Source organism: Herpailurus yagouaroundi, unplaced genomic scaffold (genome assembly GCF_014898765.1).
Source record: "Herpailurus yagouaroundi ecotype Mexico unplaced genomic scaffold, PumYag 162, whole genome shotgun sequence".
NCBI lineage: Eukaryota > Metazoa > Chordata > Mammalia > Carnivora > Felidae > Herpailurus > Herpailurus yagouaroundi.
The window spans coordinates 1066156-1088308 of NW_024412403.1; the positions used below are offsets into that span (position 1 = coordinate 1066156).

At 45.6% G+C, this 22153-nt stretch overlaps 1 protein-coding gene across 4 annotated transcripts in view; it reads right to left on the bottom strand.

The window, feature by feature from the left end:
• The window catches only part of PCBP3 (poly(rC) binding protein 3), a 268457-nt gene that overhangs the window by 181172 nt on the left and 65132 nt on the right, over window positions 1-22153 (bottom strand). For 3 of the 4 annotated variants that reach the window (XM_040483713.1, XM_040483721.1, XM_040483712.1), the window contains one exon: window positions 404-439. The exons of the other annotated variant lie outside the window; for it this stretch is intronic. The gene's annotated coding sequence lies outside the window, so the exon portion shown is untranslated. The remainder of the gene's footprint in view (window positions 1-403; window positions 440-22153) is intronic. 4 annotated transcript variants of the gene reach the window in all.

Genomic DNA, 22153 nt, shown 5'->3' on the forward strand with positions numbered 1-22153 from the left:
CGTGGCCACAGCACACACTTGTCCCTGCCCGGCTGGGCCGCACTGGTGGAGCGTGGGACCAAGGCATGTGTCCCGCACCGCACACTCACCACCGGCCCTGAGGCCCCCTGCTGGACAGTTTGGTTAAGTTGGTGAAAGGGGTTTAGCAGAAAAGGAGAAAACGGCTTCTTTTAAAATCTTGGTTCTACAAAAGCCAGAAAGAAATCATGCAAATCACTGACGCTGTTGGTGTACTTTGACCTGTCACAGGTCCCCTGTGTGACAGGAAACCTGGCCACAAGGAAGGACAGCAAGACACATGGCTTCATACGCAAGCGAGACTTTAAAAATCAACTGACGTAGCAAGAATCACTGAGTTTAAAGACATAACCTGTGTAAAGGCATTGTAAGAAGCACTACTTACATGAAACCATGTGAGGATCTCTCTCTGTAGACAGCCCTGTAAACGGGTTAAAAACATTTTTATAATTGGAAATCAGAGACAGAAAATAACCCAAAGAATAATCTATCACCTTAGAGGCCAAATTTTACCAAACCAAAGGAACTTATTAAAAGTTCCCAGAGAAAAAAATTCCATAAAAGAGGTCAGATTCTAAACTGAGTTTGGAACTTAAGATACCAATAAATGCTCAGAGCCCTAGACCCCAATCCCTGACCCATGGTCGTAAAGCTGATAGAAAGTGTAGATTCCCAATCCCTTGGACCCATGAGGGGTAAGGAGAGGACCGTGGTGGGGTGTAGGCGGGAACCCCAGGCGGGAACACCATGTAGTCTCAGCTCCAAGTCCGAAGAGCACTTCACAAGGACGACAGGACAAGGCGCCCTGCCTGTGCGAAGACGTAGTGTGGAGGTAAGTGGCTCCGCCAGAGGCTCTTACGGGCAGCCCGAGGCCCACGCAGGGATGACTAAAGACCGGAGGAACATTACAAACCCCAGACAGAAGGCGTCCACTTCCAGCCCAGGCAGAAGAAGACAGACCAAATCGACTCTCCAGCCAGACAACGAAAACACAGACAAAAGACATGAGACAAAGCGTTTGTGGGTTTTGAGACATGAGACAACAGGCAGCACAGGACAGTGATCCCTGAAGGAAGGACACAAAATATGAAACAATCAAGCGTCCATCAATGCGTGAACTGATTAGCAACTTGTAACATATCCACACAACAGGATATTCGACAGCCATTGAAAAAAATGAAGTAATGATACACACTACAACTCAGATGAACCTTGAAAACATTATGCTAAATGAAAGAAATGGTCGTATATTGTATGATTCCGTTTATATGAAATACCCAGAGCAGGTAAATCCATAGAGATAGAGAGCAGATTCATGGATGGGGAGAGAGGAAATGGGAAGTGATTACTTAATCAGTGTGGAACATTTCTTAGGGATGAGAAAAAAGTTTTGGAGAAGTCTGAAACCGGGTGGTAGTTGCACAACACTGTGAATGCACTGAATTGTACACTTTAAAATGATTAATTGCATGTTATGTGAATTTCATGCCAATAAGTAAAAAAACCACAGAATATAATAAGGGAATGTTAGGATCTATTGCATGGCGATAAATTTAATAATATAGATGGAACAAATTTTTAGAAGAATCAAGCTATCCAAACTCACTCGAGAAGGTAACAGATAACCTACATGTATTCAAGAAATTGAATTCAAGTTAAAAACCTTCAACCAAAAAATGAGCCCATCCAGATGGCTTCCGTGGTGAATTCTACCAAGTATTCGAGGAAGAAGTAATACAAATTCCTTACTAACTCATTCTGAAGGGTGAATGTGAGACAACACTTCCCAACTCATTCAATGAGGCAAGTATTAACTTGATACCAAAACCAGAAAAATACACTAAAAGTAAACACAAAATATTTCTCATAAATATAGTTGCAAAAATTCTTAAATTTTAGCATATCAAATCACATAATCTAGCAAAATGGATTTCAACCCAGAAACGCAATTGGTTTAATACGTTTTTAAAAGTCAGTTTCACAGATTTTGGTTTATATGGATGGACTATAGAAACAGACATAAAAAGGAAAACTACGTGACTGTCTCAATAGACGCAGAAAAAGCATTTGGCAAAATTCATGATCACTCATGAGAAGAATTCTCAGCAAACCCAGACTGTAAGAGCACTTGGTGCACCTGACGGAGGAGCTGCGGTCACACCACACAGCTAGCATCACACGTTAGGGTGCAAGGGGGCAGGACGCCCCCCAGATCAGAAACAAAGCTCGGGATGTCCCCTCTTAGTGCATCTATCCAACCAGATCTCAATCGCACAACGGTGATCTACCATCAATACAATCTCAATTGAAATCAGAATAGGCTAAGTGGCTTCTAAAATGTGTATGGAAATATACTGCCTTATTTCAAGATTTATCATAAAGCTATACCCTGGGGCCAGGGACCACACAACCAGGGACAGCCCCTACGCCCTAGGGCCTGCTGAAATTACTCGAGCTAGCCAAACTTCTGAAGGCTGACCCCGCCTCACCTGGCCCTCCCACGGAAACCATAAGAAAACTCCTGCCCATTTTCCCCTCACCTCCTCTGCCCGCTCACTGACCCTGGGGCTCCTCGTGGGTCCCGAGTAGCCTGCCTCCTGTTTCTCGGGACCTGTGGGTATAAACTTCCTCCTCATGACAGTCATTTCCATGACGGCCTTTCTTACCATTCCTGATTAAAACAAATCCCAGGTACCCTTGAAAACACACACACACATACATGCCCAATTGATTTGTGACAAAGGTTCCAAGGTGATTGAATGGGGAAAGGAAAAACTTTTTAACAAAAGATGCTAAAACAACTAGATACCATATACAAAAAAAAAAAAAAAAAAAAAAGATCTCGACATTTTCTTCCCATTCTGTATAAAATTATTTAAACTAGATCACAACTATAAAACTTGTGAAAGAAAGAATAGCAAAAAATCTTACAGACCCCTGGTTTCACAAAGAATTCTTAAGTATGATACAAAAGACATGATGTATAAAAGTAAAAAATGGATAAACTGGATGTCATCAAAATTAAAAATTTTGATCTTCAAAAGACACTTATAAAAATGAAAGTGAAGCTATAGACTGGGAGAAAGTACCTGCAGAACACGTACCCCACAAAGGACTACACCCAGAATACATGCAATTCTCAAAACTCAGTAAGAAAACAAACAACATAGGATGTGAGGGCGATCTGGCTGCAACATCTGTCACCCCACTGATCACCAGGGTTGATTCGGCTGACCTGGCTGGCTAGGTGGGGGCCCCCTTCCTCCCTCACCGCTCCAAGTGCGTCCCTCCCGAAGCTGCGCGCTCGGTCGAAGAGGACCACCTTCCCCGATAGAGGAGGATCGTTCTTCGGTCAAGGGTATACGAGTAGCTGCGTTCCCCTGCTAGAACCTCCAAACAAGCTCTCAAGAAAACAAACAACATAATTTCCAAATGGCCTACCTATCTGATCAAATACTTCAAAGAAAACACAGATGGCACATCCGGCACACGGAAAGATGGTCCAGCAGGCGAAGGGGAGAGTGTGCCATGCAGACAGGCCAGCACCTGGCACAGGAGTGGCGTGTGCAGGTCACATGGAGACATTTCCCTCCAAATCCTGAATGCCACGGGAGAAGAAAGTGAAAACACACAAACTCCCAAGAGGGAGACCTAAATGTCAAAAATGGTTGCACCACCTGCTGGGCAGGGACAGGCAGTCGGGTCTGGGTCACATGCTCCTGGCAGCTTGCAGGGCACTGGGGGTATGGGCAGGGTGGGCACACAGGGAGGGCCTGGGGCCAGAGCACCAACCCCAACAGGCGCTCCAGCTTCGGGCTTCCTGGGGTTGGACCCAGGGGAGCTCTGCTCTTCTCTACTGACCACACTCCCTCGAGTGGATTCCCTAAATCCATTTCCCTGTCCTGCCCTCTCCCCTGGGCTCCTGCATCGACTGCCCACCTGAACAAGCAACCAGGATGTCTAGCTCTAAGTCCAAGACCGATCCCTGACGATCCCAAGGTCATCTCACCTCAGGTGCTCACTCCAGTCCTCTGCACCAGCCTCCTGATCCATTCTCCAGCAAGTGCATCAGCTCTGCCTGAGCTCGGCCTCTGACCTACCCCAACAGCCCCCAGGCCCACCAACTGCCCTCCTGCAGGCTGCAGCCTCCCAACCAAGCCTGCCTTCCCTGCAGGCCTTCAGCCAGAGGGAGCTTCAGAGGCCCCACTGTGCGAGGAGTAACACCCGAACTCATCTCCGGGGCCGGGGCGGGGGTGGTGGAGGGCAACAACTCATCTCCGGGGCAGGCGGGGGGGGGGGGGGGGCGCGGGGCGCGGACAACAGCTGCCACTATTCTCCCCAGCACATCTTCACCCACCCCTTGCTCAGCGCCCCTGCTGCCCTCCCACGTTGCCCTCCCACCACCCGGCCCCTGCTGCAGTCACACTGTGACTCACTGAGCGTGAGCTCAGTCATGCCACCAGCTTGACCACCGCCTCCTCTAAAAGGCCTCCTAGACCACCTGGCAGGCGCTCCCCCACTCCTTCGTGGTCTTCCTGCTCTGACCCACCTGCAGGCACCACTGTATTTTTAATTTATTTCTCTTGATTCTTGTCCCTCACCCCCACTAGAAGAGAGCCCCGTCGTGTCAGGAACCAGGTTACAGGAAGAGCACGTGGAGGCAGGGTCCCTGTACATGTTGGACAGACAGGTGCACATGTGAAGTGACATAAGGACAGACAGGCAGCTGCACGGTGCTGGGACCTGCCGCAGGTTGGGACTCCCCTCCCTGAGGGCAAGACTCCGAAGGCCAACAGGCAGAACTCTAAGTGTGTCGGGAGGCCCAGGACGTGCGTTCCTCTACATGAAAAAGCACAGAATAAAATAAAACTTTCCGGATAGCGAGAAAAAAAGAGGGAAGACATTTTTGTCTTGTCGACTGCAATTGAGAGGCCTGCGATTCAGTGACTCAGGAAAAACCACAGTCAGAGTGTGTCTGACCAGACGTCAGCCCTCATTCAGAGTTCAAGGCACTGCAACACTCACATGCGCGGCCGCCACTGACCACGCCTGGGCCACATGAGCCACAGCGCAGAGAGCGGGCCCTCTCCAGCATCCCTGGTCTACACGGGACAGCCGGCATCACACATGCAGCCTCACGCAGCCACGCCAGAATTTTGGCATTAGAAACACATTTTAAACACTGACTAGAAAGGAGGCAAAATTTTACTCCTCTTGTGGATTCGGCCTTAGATACAAATATTAGTAATGTGCTTCTTTGAGCCACTATTTCTAATGTTCCTACTGTTAGGTGCAGAGGAGTTTCACAGAGCCTTAGCATTCCAACCAGAGCATCTACCAAGAATGGAAGCCCTCCCTTCCTAAAGGTGGCTCTCGCACAGCCTCCTCAGACCCAAGCTGCCTCCACGTGCCAGCCTGAGAACACCCGGCAGACAACTCCGGGCGGGAGGATGCTCTGGATCCCACTGAGGCCCCCATCCCAACCCGAGGACCCCTGCCGTTTGCCTGTTCCCTCTCCCACAGACACCCACACATGTCCACTTGTCCCAAACCCTCAGTCATCTTCACACTCACATGGACACCGCTGACATTTTACACCAGAGTTTTAATATTCATGTGACGGAATGGCCCAGCCCATGGCCAGGAAGGCAGGGAGATTACTTGCTGTCCCACCTCACCGGGACCCCACGGGCTCCCCGTAGAGCCACTCCTTCTGACAGGGAGGCACCCCCGTCGGAGGAGGATGGGTGAGCAGAGACCAGCAGAACACGGGCAGGGGCCGTGGACCACCATGTGGAATGTTTGAGCCACCACTTCCAAAGGCCACTTAACGGTGACCTGGGACAACGCTGGTGGGTGTGCAGCAGGACGCACTTGGAAATGCAGCTCCCAGAAAGCCACTCATAGGTTCCACATTTGCCAAACAGGAGCTCACACACTGACGGACCTCAATAAAGGAAGAAGAGCAAACGCCCATAATGGGCCATAGCAAAGATCCAACTTCGGGAGGAGGGCAACCTTGACTCCAAATCGCTCCAGATCTGGGGGGGAGAGTATCGCATGAACCCGGCCCCCACAGCAGAAGGAACTCCAAGTTCTGCAGTGCCGACAAGAACCAGGGCTAATGAGGGTTTAAAAGAGTTTCTGTAGGGGGGAGGACGGGCAAGGATGATTCAGCTTCATGCCCATCACAGAATCCACCAATGCAATTAGCCTTTCTAAGTAATTATACTCTTGGTGATGGTCTCAGCAGAGAAGAGAAGGAGGTAGCCAGGGCGTTGAACTTCTTTACTCCTCCACCTCAAAAAATAGCATCTGGGGGTCAACGCACGGTGGTGATGTGGTCAGTAAGGCCGAGGAGCCGAGACCCCAAGAGCCCCTGTATGGTGGGCCTGCCTCGCCTCCTGGCCTGGGACAGCAGGCCCTTTCATCCTGCCGCACACCAAGACTACGAGCTTCCACCTCTTAGAAGTTCAGACTTGTCTCCCAGCACCCACCCCTGCCTGGGGAAGGGGTAGTTTTTGTTTCATTTTCCCATTTAATAGATCATACTCCGTGGGTGCAAATACCGATATGCACACGCATGTTTCAATCATTTCAAATTATGTCGATGAACTCTGTTCACTATGAACTTGCAATAATATATAAAAGAATTTTTGTTTCGGGGCGCCTGGGTGGCTCAGTCGGTTAAGCGGCCGACTTCGGCTCAGGTCATGATCTTACAGTCCGTGAGTTCGAGCCCTGCGTCGGGCTCTGTGCTGACAGCTCAGAGCCTGGAGCCTGTTTCAGATTCTGTGTCTCCCTCTCTCTGACTACCCCCCGTTCATGCTCTGTCTCTCTTCTGTCTCAAAAAAATAAATAAACGTTAAAAAAAAAATTTTTTTTTTAATTAAAAAAAAAAGAATTTTTGTTTCAATCTCAGTTAGTATATGGGGTTATTCAATTAAAATTATAAACTGTTACTTTTACTTCCTTGGCTTTCTGATTGAGTGGCTCTCATTACCAGAATCGGAAGCGGGAAATCTGTCTGGGCTCTCACCAGATACTGAAATCGCCTATAATACATCCAGTAGACTTTCTAGACAACTCCCAACCACAAGAGTTGCAATCCAGGATAGAGAGTGAGCTCTGCACGCCCCTGTCCTGGGACCCTCGATGAGAGATGCTGCCGTGCAAGGACAAGCCCAGCAAAGACACCGGCCAAGCGCACAGACTCTGCTCTTCCCGACAGCAAGTGTGCATCCCGTGATAGCACGACATGTGGCTGCTTCTTGTGCAGAAAGTTTGGAAAGTGCAGAAAGGTGCAAGAAATGTATTTAAAACACCTCCAATATGTCATTTGCAAATACCTTTTCCCATTCCGCAGGTGCCTTTTAGTTTTGTTGACTGTTTCCTTTGCAGTGCAGAAGCTTTTTATCTTGATGAGGTCCCAACAGTTCATTTTTGCTTTTAATTCCCTTGTCTTTGGAGATGTGTCAAGTAAGAAATTGCTGCAGCTGAGGTCAGAGAGGTTTTTTTCCTGCTTTCTCCTCTAGGGTTTTGATGGTTTCCTGTCTCACATTCAGGTCCTTCATCTATTTTGAGTTTATTTTTGTGAATGGTGTAAGAAAGTGGTCTAGTTTCATTCAGCATGTTGATGTCCAGTTCTCCCAGCACCATTTGTTAAAGAGACTGTCTTTTTTTCATCGGGTATTCTTTCCTGCTTTGTCAAAGATTAGTTGGCCATACTTTTGTGGGTCTAATTCTGGAGTCTCTATTCTATTCCATTGGTCTATGTGTCTGTTTTTGTGCCAATACCATGCTGTTTTGATGATTACAGCTTTGTAGTAGAGGCTAAAGTCTGGGATTGTGATGCCTCCCACTTTGGTCTTCTTCTTCAATATTACTTTGGCTATTCGGGGTCTTTTGTGGTTCCATACAAATTTTTCGATTGCTTGTTCTAGCTTTGAGAAGAATGCTGTGCAATTTTGATTGGGATTGCATTGAATGTGTAGATTGCTTTGGGTAGTATTGACATTTTGACAATATTTATTGTTCCAATCCATGAGCACGGAATGTTTTTCCATTTCTTTGTATCCTCTTCAATTTCCTTCATAAGCTTTCTATAGTTTTCAGCATACAGATCTTTTACATCTTTGGTTAGGTTTATTCCTAGGTATTTTATGATTCTTGGTGCAATTGTGAAAGGGCTACTATCCAAAATATATAAAGAACTCACCAAACTCCACACCCAAAAAACAAATAATCCAGTGAAGAAAAGGGCAGAAGACATGAATAGACACTTCTCTAAAGAAGACATCCAGATGGCCAACAGGCACATGAAAAGATGCTCAGTGTCGCTCCTCATCAGGGAAATACAAATCAAAACCACACTGAGATACTACCTCAAGCCAGTCAGAGTAGCTAAAACGAACAAATCAGGAGACTATAGATGCTGGAGAGAATGTGGAGAAATGGGAACCCTCTTGCACTGTTGGTGGGAATGCCAACTGTTGCAGCCTCTCTGGAAAAGTGTGGAGGTTCCTCAAAAAATTAAAAATAGATCTACCCTATGACCCAGCAATAGCACTGCTAGGAATTTACCCAAGGGATACAGGAGTGCTGATGCACTTGTACCCCAATGTTTATAGCAGCACTTTCAACAACAGCCAAATTATGGAAAGAGCCTAAACGTCCATCAACTGATGAAGGGATAAAGAAATTGTGGTCTATATACACAATGGAATACTACGTGGCAATGAGAAAGAATGGAATACGGCCTTTTGTAGCAACGTGGATGGAAGTGGAGAGTGTTATGCTAAGTGAAATAAGTCATACAGAGAAAGACAGATACCATATGTTTTCACTCTTATGTGGATCTTGAGAAACTTAACAGAAGACCATGGGGGAAGAGAAGGGGGAAAAGAAAGTTACAGAGAGGGAAGGAAGCAAACCATAAGAGACTCTTAAAGACTGAAAATAAACTGAGGGTTGATGGGAGGTGGGAGGGAGGGGAAAGTGGGTGATGGGCATTGAGGAGGGCACCTGTTGGGATGAGCACTGGGTGTCGTATGGAAACCAATTTGACAATAAATTTCCTATTAAAAAATAAATAAATAAATAAATAAATAAATAAATAAATAAATACAAATAAAATAAATAAAATAAATAAAAGCATCTCCAACTCCCACCCAAAAACACCAATAGCAGTAAACTGTATTTTCTTCTAGAAATTTCTCATTGTAACATTTACCTATATACTTTTTAAATAAATGAAATAGATTACATGTTTTCAGAACAATGTAATACAGCTGTGTCTGTAATATCTGTGGAAAACATTCATAACAGCTTGCTTTTAGCCTTTTAATGTTTATTGATACCCTTAGAAATTTGTCCACAAAAATGAAACTTACCTACCATTTGAAATTACCTGCATTGCTTTTATGCTTAGAAAATGCTTCTGTATATCAAAGATCAGACTAATTTTCCCATAATTCTTCTCTAACTAAAAAAAGCATATATGTTTCCCCTATTATTATAAAAGTGATATATATTCATTTAGAAAACTTAGAAAGTTCAGAAATGCGTGAACATAGATACCAGCAGTGATTCCAGATCTCAGAAACAGACACCATAAGCTTTTGGTTGTATCTCCTGGAGGCCTTTACAATACACACACACCTGAGCACACACACAGGCACAGGTGTGCACGTATACCACACACAGCCCTATATTTCATGTCGTATATACTGTTTTTACGTGTACTTTGACTTCATATGCTAAGCGCATTTTTTCACGTCATGAGTCATTCCTATAAATGCTACTTGCTGCCAAAATCCTCTGTGTTGTAGAAGAACAATAACTGATTTACTAAATCCTCTATTATTGGGCCTTCAGGCTGCTTCCAATTAATTTAATTATTTAAATTAAGGCTATAACGAATATCCCCCATGACTGTTTCTTGAAGACGAATTCTTGAGAGAATTTTCAGCCACACTGCCTGAGAATTTCAGAGCCCCTGACACTCAAGGATGAAGAACCCCCAGACCCCCTCCCCTCTCCAGTCACCCTCTGAGAGTCTAGTCTCTGGGATTCTTCGCCAAAACTCTGTATCATAAACTTTCCTAAAATACATGCCAACGAGATGGTCAAAGGATGACGCACATGTGTTTATTCATTAGCAACTAGGGTTGGCAGCCTTCCACGTTTGTTGGTATTTCTTTTCCTTTCATAAACTGCCTGCTCAAAATTCAGCAACGAAGTCATTGAGTGTGAATCAATAAAACACATGAGGATAACAAAAAAGAGGAATGCATATTAATTTCTGGTCAAAGGCTCAACAAATTTAGGTAAATATATTGTAGAAAGGAAGAAATTCAGGTTCGTCTCCAGGTCACTCGAGAGAAGTGGAGCCCCGGAGCTGAGATTTTAGCCTCTGACACTCCTTTCCCCCAACAAACAAACAAAAACCAAAGTGACATGACTTGAGGCAGAAGAAGGCAGAGGACCTACAATTCAGAGACGCCCCCACACATGGGGGGTGGCACTGGGCAACAGGGAGCCCAGCCAGCCCGTGGGCGTCCGCACAAGGGAGAATCGTTATTAGATTCTAATCTGAAACTGGAGCTCAGGGTGAACTCAAGATCCAAATCATCTTAGACAAGCGACCAAGTCTCCCAGTCTCCCAGCAAACCGGTCCCGCTGGTCTGGAGCACCGCCCCCCGCCGTGCCCCTGTGAAGTCACTGTGACCCCGCAAGGGGCACGCGATGGGAAATTAGTTACAACAATGGGACGCTTAGTTTTTGAGGCTTACATGTAATAATATATTTTGTGATCACTGTATTTCAGCAAGCTTTTTTTGTTTTACTGTTAATGTATTTAAAAATTTCTAACACTGCTTAGATTATTTTTAAAATGACTATACATTTAACATATTAAGTCTTAAGTAAAAAACACGTAACACCAAGTGTTTCTCTTCAGGTACAAAAGCCTTATAGATGTTAAAGCCCTCACCATTCTTGCACCAGCTCTCCTTCTGGTTAGCGGTCTGGAGGCCCTCTCTACTAGCCATTGGCTAGCCCATGTTTCCACTTCCTTCCACGGGCCTCTGAATTCAGTATGTGGTGACTGTGCTCTACAGAAGTTTTGAAATCAGGCATTCTCTACTCTCCAGGTTTGGTGTCGTGACTGGACCGGCTGCCGGGGACAGGGCCTCCGAACCCCACGGGGCCCCCTCCGCTGTCGTCCCTTCCTTCTCCCAGCGATGGCCCCTTGGGCCACCCTGAGAATGGCGTCCCTCACTAGGCTGTGAGCACCCAACAGCTGTCAGCGAGTCTCCCCACAACCCCCGTGAAGCCCACGCTTCTCCCACAGCCTTCTCTCACACGGCTGACGACACTTCCCTAACCCTGAGGCAAAATCAACCTGACCTCAGAGGGAGAAACTGGACGGCTAGCTAGATTCAGCTGAGCATTCCCACAAATATGAGTGGTTCCGTGAGTTCAGTAGGCGGGGTTTACTGCCAGCCAGGAATATCCTCACACACGAATCCCCTGTTCACGAGCTGGGCTCTGGAGTCTCTACTTGGTTCTGCTAAGCTGTTTGTCTCTTAGCGGCGATACTAACTGCTGTGATTTCTTTAGCTTTTATACAAAGTTGTGATATCAAATAGGGTAAGTTGCCATGCACCTCTGTGCTTTTCTAAAACATGCTGGCTACCTCTACACATTTTCTTTCCTCGTGACATTTAGAAGTGATTAACCAATTTCTATTAAATATCCTGCTGCAATCACATTCATTTTTTGTAATCTCTCCATCATAAAACACGGCAGGTAGATGACATCATTGGGAGCGGCGGAATAATAACCACTGACAGCTCACTCCTCCGTAACTGCAAGGAGAACAGAACGATGACAGCACGTTCATGATGAACTTAAGAACTCTGGAAATTGACCAGAGGCCTGCAGCATCCAAGGATGATTTATTTATGCAAGAAAATCAACTGGATCTTGGTAAGAGCAGCAAGCTCAGGGCATTTTAACTTGGCCCACCCCCAGCCCCTCTCACCAGCCCAGCAGAGCAGCTGGCACAGCCCCAGAAGGGGCAGGACTGGGCAGGAGCTCCTCCAAAGCTGTGAATACTTTGCTTTCAAAAATGAAGAAAGATCCCAACTCAATAACCTCAACTTCCACCAAGAAACTAGAAAAACAAAAGAAAACTAAACCCAAAGTCAGCAGGGGAAGGAAATAAAGCCTAAAGCAAAAACAAGTGAAATCCAGAATGGAAAAACAAACCACGAGTGGGTTCTTTGAAAAGATCGACAAAATCGACATGTCTTCATCTAGACTGACTGAGAAAAACAGAAGACTTAATTACTAAAATTAGGAATGAAAGAAGAAATGTTACTGCCCAACTTACAGAAATAAAAAGGATTATAAGGAAACACTATGAACAATTTTACATCAACAAATTCGATTAACAAGATGAAATGAACAAATGCCTGGAAATAAATACAAACTATAGAAACTAAGAAGAAATAGAAAATTTGAATATAGTCACAGATGCAGAGGATATACTATAGATGATATAAACATTTCCATGGAATAGAATTACAAATCCACAAATAAACCCTTACATATACAGTCAATGGTTTCTGACTGGGAGGGACAAGACCAACGGAGAAAGACTGTGTCTTAACAAATGGTGCTGGGACAACTGGACATCCACATGCAAAAGACCAACTTTGGACCCCTACTTCACACTATCTACAAAAATTAATTCAAAGTAGATCAGAGATTTAAATGCAAGAATTAAAACCATAAAGCTCTTAAAATAAATGTGAACCTTTGGTTAGACAATGGTTTCTTCCATGTCACACCAAAAATAGAAGTGACAAAATGAAAAATAAAGAGGACTTCGTCAAAATTACAAAATTTTGTGCTTCAATAGACATTACCAAAAAAGTGAAAAGACAACCACAAAATGGGAGAAAATTTCTGTAAATCGGATAAGGGAATAATATCCAGAATATATCAAGAATCCTTACAACTCAACAATACAAAGACAAATAATTCTATTAAACAGTGGACAAAGGATTTGAATATACCTGCCCCCAGAGAATGTATATAAACAGCCCAATAAACACAAGAAAAAATTCTAACCATCACTAGTCATCAGGGAAATGCAGATCAGAATCATAGTGAGATGCCACTTCATGCCCACTGGCTATAATCAAAAAGACTGACAATAATAAGTGTTAGTGTGGATGTGCAAATACTGGAATCCTCGTAGATTGCTGGTGGGAATGTAAAATGGGAAGGCCATCTTGGAAAACAAGGTCAGTTTCTTAAAAAGGTAAACATGTTATTGCCACGTGACCCAGCAATTCAAACTCCTCCATACCCATGGGAACTGAAAATACAAAACCTTGCACATGAATGTTCATAATTACATTATTCGTAATAACTAAAAAGTGGAAGCAACTCAAATGTTCATCAATGGATAAAGGGATGAACAAAATGCTGTGTATCCGTACAATGAAAATTCATCCATAAAAAGAAATAAAGTAGTAATATATGCTAAAACATAGATGAACCTCGAAAACATTATGCAAAGTGAAAGAAGCCAGACACAAAATGCCACATACTGTATGATTCCATGTACCTGAGATGTTCCCAGTGGGCAAATCGATAGAGACAAAAAGTAAATTAATGGTATTCAGGGACTGGGGAAAGGGGAATACGGGGAGAAATGCGAATGGGCACAGGGATTCTTTTTAGGTTGCAGAAAATGTTCTGACGTTAGATAGCAGTGATGGCTGCAAAGCTCTGCGAATACACCAAAAACATACCAAACCATTCAATTATACACTTTAAATTTTTTTTTTCCAACGTTTATTTATTTTGGGGACAGAGAGAGACAGAGCATGAACGGGGGAGGGGCAGAGAGAGAGGGAGACACAGAATGGGAAACAGGCTCCAGGCTCTGAGCCATCAGCCCAGAGCCCGACGCGGGGCTCGAACTCACGGACCGTGAGATCTTGACCTGGCTGAAGTCGGACGCTTAACCGACTGCGCCACCCAGGCACCCCTCAATTATACACTTTAATGGGGTGAATTTTATGGTATGCTAATTATATCTCAAATCAAAACAGTAAATATAATAGGTATCCATGTAAAACCATGAAGAAGAAATAGTCAACATTTTGCTTTATTTGCTTCAGATCTCTATTCAAAATGCCTGTGGATACCACTAATGCATCAGACCAAACTGATAACCCCTCCTTCCCTATAGGTTGGTAAGGACATAATCTAAACCATATTTACTTAATTCAGGTGTTTATACCTTCACTGGCCATGTAAATATCCAAAAGCAGTACCATAATGCACCCCTACTTGCTAACTTGGTTTTTCACAGTCAACACTCACTGAGATTTATGCATCTTGATACATGTAGATCTAATTCATTTTAATGCTGAATACTTTTTGACTACAGGAATAAAACAGACGCCTGGGTCCCCTTACTGAGACCAGTTAGGTAGTTTCCACTGTTTTACTAGTACAAACCCAGTAGGACCGTATCCTCGGCACCTGTGAGCATCTTCTAGCACAAATACCTGAAAATGGCATTGGTGGGTCATATTAGGTGCACATTTTCAACTTACTTATGTAACCAGTTCATGTCCAAGCAGTTATACCAGCCAGTACTCCCAAGAGCAAGGTGAAACCAAGTTCCCAGTTTCCCCATACCTTACCAGTATTTAACTGACCTCATGCTTGCCAACTTGAGGACTATGAAATGGTCTCTCACTGTTGTACTTCATATTTCATGAGTTAATAGAAAAACCAGTTTTCACACAGGTTTATGAAAACGTTTCTGGTTTCCTCATTTTGAATTGCCTTCTTACAGCCTTTGTCCATTGTGTGCTTATTCTTTCTAGATCTCTGACATTAATCCTTTTCATGTTATATGACTTTCAAGTGTTTCCTTCTGTCTTTTAGTACCATAAAAATCTACCATACAGATGATTTTTTTATATAATGTAGTCAAATAAACCAGCCCTTTTCCTTATCGTTAGTGCTTTTTGTGCCCGGTTTAAGAAATTCATCTGCACCCAGATGTCACAGAAAGACTTCTGTCTTTTCATCTATAAGTGTTAGTTTTGCTTTTCACACTCAGGATTTTATTCCATCTAGAATTCAGTCTCATACAGGAAGCGTTTGCTGGGGACCTAATTTTGTCTTTACCACAGGGTAGAAGATTATCCCAGCAATATTGACTAAAAGGTCCATCCTTTCCCCCACTGACTTATAATACAACCTCTAGTATCACGAATTCCTGTGTATGAGTATGGGTGTGGGATGGGGGGGTGGGGATGCACAGGGTATGTGGGATGTATGGGGTGTGTGGGATGTGGGGATTTGAGTGTGGGTGTGGGGGGACAGGGGGATGTGGTTGTGGGATGTATGTGTGGGCGTGAGGGGTATGGGGAGTGGGGTGTAGGTGTGGGAGATGTGGGGTGTGTAGGGTAGGTTGGGGTGTTAGGGCATATGAGAGGGTATGGGTATGGGATGTGGGAGGCTATGAGTCTGGAGGGGTATGGGGGGGTATAGACAGGTGGTAGCTGGGTGCGAGGAGGTGTGATGTGGGGAGTGGGATGTGGGGGAGTGTGAAAGGGTAGGGATATAGGGTATGGGGGTGTGAGTACGGGGGAGTAAGTGGTGTGAGAGTGGGAGATGTGGGGTGTGTGGTGGAGGTGGAGGGTGTTAGAGCATGTGAGAGGGTATGGGAATAGGGTGTGGGGGGCTAGGAGGGGGGTGTGGTTGTGAGGATAGAAGGTGGGCTGGTGTGGGTGGGTAGGGGGTATGATGTGGGAGGAAAGAGAGGGTGAGTATAGGATGTGGCAGTGTGGGGAGGGCGTATGGGTGTGAGTATGCTCCCTAGGTCTACTGCATGGACCTATCTGTCCAAGAACACAAATCCTGAATATTACACCTTTATAATAAGCTTTGGCATCTGAAAGGGCAAGGCTCCTGGTATTGTTTTTTCAAAATTACTTATCTTTTTGGTTCTTTATTCTTCTATCTGTATTTTAAGATCAACTTTTCAAAACCCATGAGAACCCCTGTCAGAACTTGTTTGGCACTCCGTTAACAAATGCCATCTTTAAATGCTGGTCACTCCCATCGTTAACAAGATGTAGCTAACATAGGTGATTCCTGCCTTCTCTTTTTATTTTTTGATCAATCTTACCGAAAGTTTAAAAATCTTGTTTGCCTTTACAAAGAGGCAGTGTTTTATTTTACTACTTCTATTTTTCTTTGTTTCCCATTTCACAAGTTTCTATTCTTACCTTTATCACTTCCTTCCTTTTATTTTCTTTTGCTCTCTTGACTTTTTTAAAAAGTTTATTTATTTATTTTGAGAAAGAAAGAGTGCGCATGTGAGTGGGGGTGGGCAGAGAGAGAGAGAAAGAGAGAGACAGAGAGAATCCCAAGCAGGCTCCACGCCGTCAGCACAGGCCCGACTCCGGGCTTGATCCCACGACCCTGGGATCATGACCTGAGCTGAAATTAAGAGTAGGATCAGCACACACCCGACTCCGGGCTCGATCCCACGACCCTGGGATCATAACCTGAGCTGAAATTAAGAGTAGGATGCTTAACCGACTGAGTCACCCAGGTGTCCCTTGCTGTCTCAACTTCTTAACTTGGGCACTTATTTGAACAATTTTGAACTTTTGTTCTTTCCAAATACATAACTCTAAGGATATAATTTTCCCTCCAAGCACTGTCACATTCTACAGACCTTAATTTACATTGTTACCACCAGTCAATTCTGGAGATTTCCATTGTGACTTCCTCTTTAATTTGAAATTTTTGTGTGTATGTTTTAAATGTCAGATACATAGGGGCGCCTGGGTGGCGCAGTCGGTTGGGCGTCCTACTTCAGCCAGGTCACGATCTCCCGGTCCGTGAGTTCGAGCCCCGCGTCAGGCTCTGGGCTGATGGCTCAGAGCCTGGAGCCTGTTTCCGATTCTGTGTCTCCCTCTCTCTCTCTGCCCCTCCCCCGTTCATGCTCTGTCTCTCTCTGTCCCAAAAATAAATAAACATTGAAAAAAAAATTAAAAAAAAAAATAAATGTCAGATACATAAACTTTCCTTTTTGTGCTTCTATTATTGATTTCTGACTTAATTTCATTGGGTCAGAGAAGACGGTCTGAAAGAACTTGAGATTTACTTTGTGACCAAAAAATGTCTCATGTGCCTCAAGAGAGTATGTATTCTAGGGGGTGCCTGGGTGGCTCAGGAGGTTAAGTGGCCAACTTGGGCTCAGATTATGATCTCACAGTTCATGGGTTTGAGCCCCACATTGGGCTCTGTGCTGACAGCTCAGAGCCTGGAGCCTGCTTCTGATTCTGGGTCTCCCTCTCTCTCTGACCCTTCCCCACTCCTGCTCTCTCTCTCTCTCAAAAATAAACAAACATTAAAAAAAGGGGGAGAGAGAGAGAGAATGTATTCTCTAATTGTTTGTTGTTTTATTATATGACCAAGAACTAGAGCTTGTTCAAATTTTGTACACTGTTGTTTGTTTGTAGCTGACTCATCAATTCCTGAGAAAGGAATATTAAAATAGCTCATACGGTTGCAGAATTATCAATTTCTCCTTGTAAATCGTCCAATTTTTCTATATATTCTGAGGTTTAGTTATTGCATATGTATAAATTCTTTATGATTGTTTTCTTTTATCATCATACAGAAGCAACATTTTACATCGCAAAGCCTTTGTCGCCACACACACTCATCTGATATTGATGGAGCCGCACCAGTTTTGCTGGTGTTAATTGCCTAATCTATTTACTTCACATAAACCATCAAACTCTCTCCCAGATAATGTTCTCGGAAGCATTTGGGTGGGTTTTGTATTGTACTCTTTAGATCCAATCTTCAGACCCGATGTCCTCATCAACTTGCTGGGTGCCCCAAATCATAGGACTTCCCGGAGCACTGAATGTGGGGTTTGAGGTAAGAAGTGGAAATCAGGGAGGCTCCAAGGCTTCTGGCTTAGACAACCAGAACATGGAGCCACGGTGGGAAGCTCAAGAGCTCGGTTTGTGGACACGTAAGTCTGAAATGCTTATTCGCCTTGCAAGCGGAGATGTCAAATAGACAACAAGACACCTGAGTCCAGAGTTGATGGTACAGGCCCAGGGAGGGAGCCATCAGAACAGAGAAAGGGTGAGACACCCCCCCCCCCACCCCAGAGGAGGGGCGTGGAGGTGCAAGAAGCCACGCTGAAGTGAGCAGAGACACAACAGGGAAGGTAGGACGTCCGGACGGGTGGAGACAGCCAGCCCTTTAGGGGCAAGAAAGCAAAAGGGCAGAAACATACACCCGTTACACTCCCTCCCCCCTACCCCGAGACAAAGTACGAACACGACTAGTGTGAGCAAGCGGTTCCGCACGCGTCCCACTCGTGGCTGCCCTGGCGACAGGCCCCTTCCAAGCCAAGCTAACAAGGAGGACACAAGCAAACAAAACCAGCGCGCAAACAAAAAAGAACCAGAAACCAGGGGCAGGGCCACGAGGGTCTCGTGGGCTCCCCCTTCAGGAAGGTTTCGGGAAGAGACCCCGAAGCCGATAAAGAGCCAGATCAGGAGGAGAGCAACGTGCACGTGACTAAATGGGTACAGGTGCCTTTGTGCACGCGGGAGGACGGCCGGGCTGAGCCCCTAGACGTTTTTCTGCTGACAGGTCAAGATGGCATCACATGGCCGCACGTCTCTACTGTCCTTCTCACGGGCGGCGGCGTCTCTAAGAGCCCGGAAGCTGAGATCACACAGACCCTCAGCAAAGGACCCTCTTGATACATCCAGACTGGCGGCATGCCGAGGGGGGTCCCGCCTGCACCGTGCTCCCGGCCCCCGCCACTCGGGCTGGGCCCGCCACGGAAGGCACGGCACGGAGGCAGCAGGGGGCGGCACAGCCTCCGGGAGCCCGCGCTGTGTCAGCAAGAGCAGACGCGGCCCGAGAGCCGCAAAGCCGGGGAGCGGCCGGGAGCGGTGTCTGTCTGCCAAGGTGAGCTACAGCTCGGGAAGACACCGGCTCCTCCCAGGTGAGGCAAGGAGAGCGCGCGAGCAGACAGGGCGCGGGGCAGGCCTGGAGGCGCCGTCTGCGGAGCGGCGGGCCCGGCAGGAACAAGGTCGGGGGCTCGGCCGGGCGGCTGGAACAGAAGCTGAACAAAGCCAAGGGAGAAGCGATAAGCCGAACTAGGAGGCGGGGTGCGGGCCGGCGGCGCGGCTGACGGGCTCCCTCGCTCGCGTGTTATCGGAAAGATAACGGAATGAATGCCAAGGAACGCTTCAGAGCCGGGGTGGCATATGGAGATCTGGAATTGTATTACTTCTGGAGGAAGTTCCTAAAGTCTAGACAATACGTTTATCTCCAAACTGCGACGTGCTGCCAGGAGGGGACACGCGGCTGAGAGGGCGGCAGCATGGCACTGCCAAGCTGGCAACGCACAGAAGCAGCGCCAGCTAAAAATGTATCCTTGTAATCAGCGTACAAATGTAGATCTTGAGAACAGTTACAAACTAAGCCGATGTTTATACTGTCAGCGGAAAACTTGGACACCGATCGTTTGGAAAAGAAAAAGTTTCCTTGAAACGATCGGGAGAGTCAGTCTTCCAAACTGACTCACCAAATGAAAACACGGCAAAAGTGCAAATTTAGGTTTTCAGGGAATTGCAAATTAAAATGAGATACAATGACACATCTATTAGAATTGTTAAAATTTAACAAACTGACAATACTAAATGCTGACAAGGGTGTGCAACAGCAGGAACTCGCTCTCGTTCACTTCTAGAGAGAATGAAAAATAGCGAGGCTGCTCTGGGAGACAGTCTGGCAGCTCCTTACAAAACCACACACGGTCTTACACGTGATCCAGCAATGGTGCTTCTTGGCAGTTGCCCAAATGAACTGAAAACTTCTGACCAAACAAAAACCTGCACACGAACGCTTACAGCAGCTTGATTCACAATTGCCAAAAACTGGGAGCAACCAAGACATCCTTCAACGGGTGAATGGATAAAGAAACCATGGTACATTCATACAATGGAATATTATTCAGCAGTAAAAAGAAATGCCCTATCAAGCCACATACACACACACACACACACACACACACACACACACACACACATACACACACACACAACAAATCCTAAATACAAATTGCTAAGTGACAGAAGCCAGTCTGAAAAAGCTACATGCTATATGACTCTAACTATATGCCATTCTGGAAAAGGCAAAACTGTAGGGATATAAAACAGATCAGTGGTTATCTGGGGCTTGGGCAAGGGGCTGAATAGGCAGAGCCCAGGGGATTTTCAGGGCAGTGAAACCATTCTGTATTACAGTGTAGCGGGGACTGTAAGTAAGCATTTGTCAAAAACCATAAAACTTTACAGCACAAAAAGTTAACCTTAATGTATGCAATTTGAAAAAAAAAAAAAAGTCATTCAGGATGCCAGGGGAATCCCAGGAAGGCATATGGAAGGCAGTGGAGGAAGCTAACTGCATCACAAATGTAGGGAACAGGCTCCCCGAAGGGGGTGGGGTAAGGTGCCGACCTAAGTCATTCTGCAGGTGAGTGGAGTCTGCAAGACTGAAGGCAGAGGAACTGAACGAAATGATCGATAACACGGATTCCCAGGGGTGCGAGTTAATTCTGACACTGCCCACCCGCACGCGGGGACTGAACAGTGAAGGGAGCGGATGGCAGGAGGCGGCAGGCGGGGGTCTCACTCTTGGAGGAGGTTATGCATAAGCAAGAGGAGGACGCTGGAATGACCCACCCAGTGATGGACTGGAGCTGGGAATGTCAGTGTGAACTCGTGTTTAGCTTGCCGCAGACACAGACGGTTACAAATGGAGGTACTTACAGAAATGTGTACCTACACAGGGTAACATATACACATATATTTCTGCTCTGCCAGCAAGAGCGCCCCAGATGATGGTTTCTTATACCATATTCTCCAACCAAAGGAACCAGGCTCCTGATTCTAGGGCCGGTGTTGGGATATATACAATAGGAGCCCAGAGTGTCTTCTAGTACCAGAAAGAAAAGAGGTACTTAAAACACAGAACAGAGCAAAACAAACACAAACACACACAAAGATGAGGCCCACCCGAAAGACCCCAGAGCCAACTAAAAGGACTCCCACGGGCCTAAGCTGGAACAGTCTGATCGACAGAGCAAATACAGCAGCACAGGAATGTAAACTAGAGTATAGAATGAACATCCATGACCCATTCTGATATGAACAAATGACTGAAAATATAAGTAAATGGGACAGAGCAAACGAATCTCCTGAGAAGACAGTTCTAAATCGTTTCTGTAGCTACTCTGCGACCAGGGAGGGAGCGTATGTCCCCCCCACCCCCACCGACTCAAGCATGCACTGTACATAGTAACCTTCTCCTGAAGAAGAGTGTGGGAAAGGGAAGAGCAGGTGTAGACTGGACACATCAGCCACGTGAGCACCATCATATCAGTGATAAGTCAAGGTGATAGTATATACTCTTGACATGGGATGAAAATGCACGTCACCTCTGTGGTCTTCCTCCCAAAACCTACACCCCCAGTCTAATCATGAGGAAAATATCAGATAAATTTCAATAGAGGGACATTCTACAAAGTCCCTAAAGTAGTCCTCAGAACTATCAAGGTCATCAAAAACAAGGGAAGTCTAAAAAACTATCACAGCCAGGAAGAGCTTGAAGAGGTACGACAACCAAATGTTATGTGTTCTGGATGGGATTGCAGGAAAGAAAAAGGACATTAGAGAGAGACTAAAGAGGGGCACCCGGTGGCTCAGTCGGTTAAGCATCTGACTCTCGATTTCGGCTCAGGTCATGATCTCACGGTTTGTGGGTTCAAGCCCCGCATCGGGCTCTACACTGAGAGTGCAGAGCCTGCTTGGGACTCTCTCTCTCCCTCTCTCTTTGCTTCTCTCTCTCTTTCTCTCCCTCGCAAAATAAATAAACTTTAAAAAAGAGAAAGAGAAAACGAAAGAAATCTAAAGTAGGAACTTCACTTAATAACATATCAACATTGGTCCATTAATTATGACAAATGTACTGTATAGTGTTA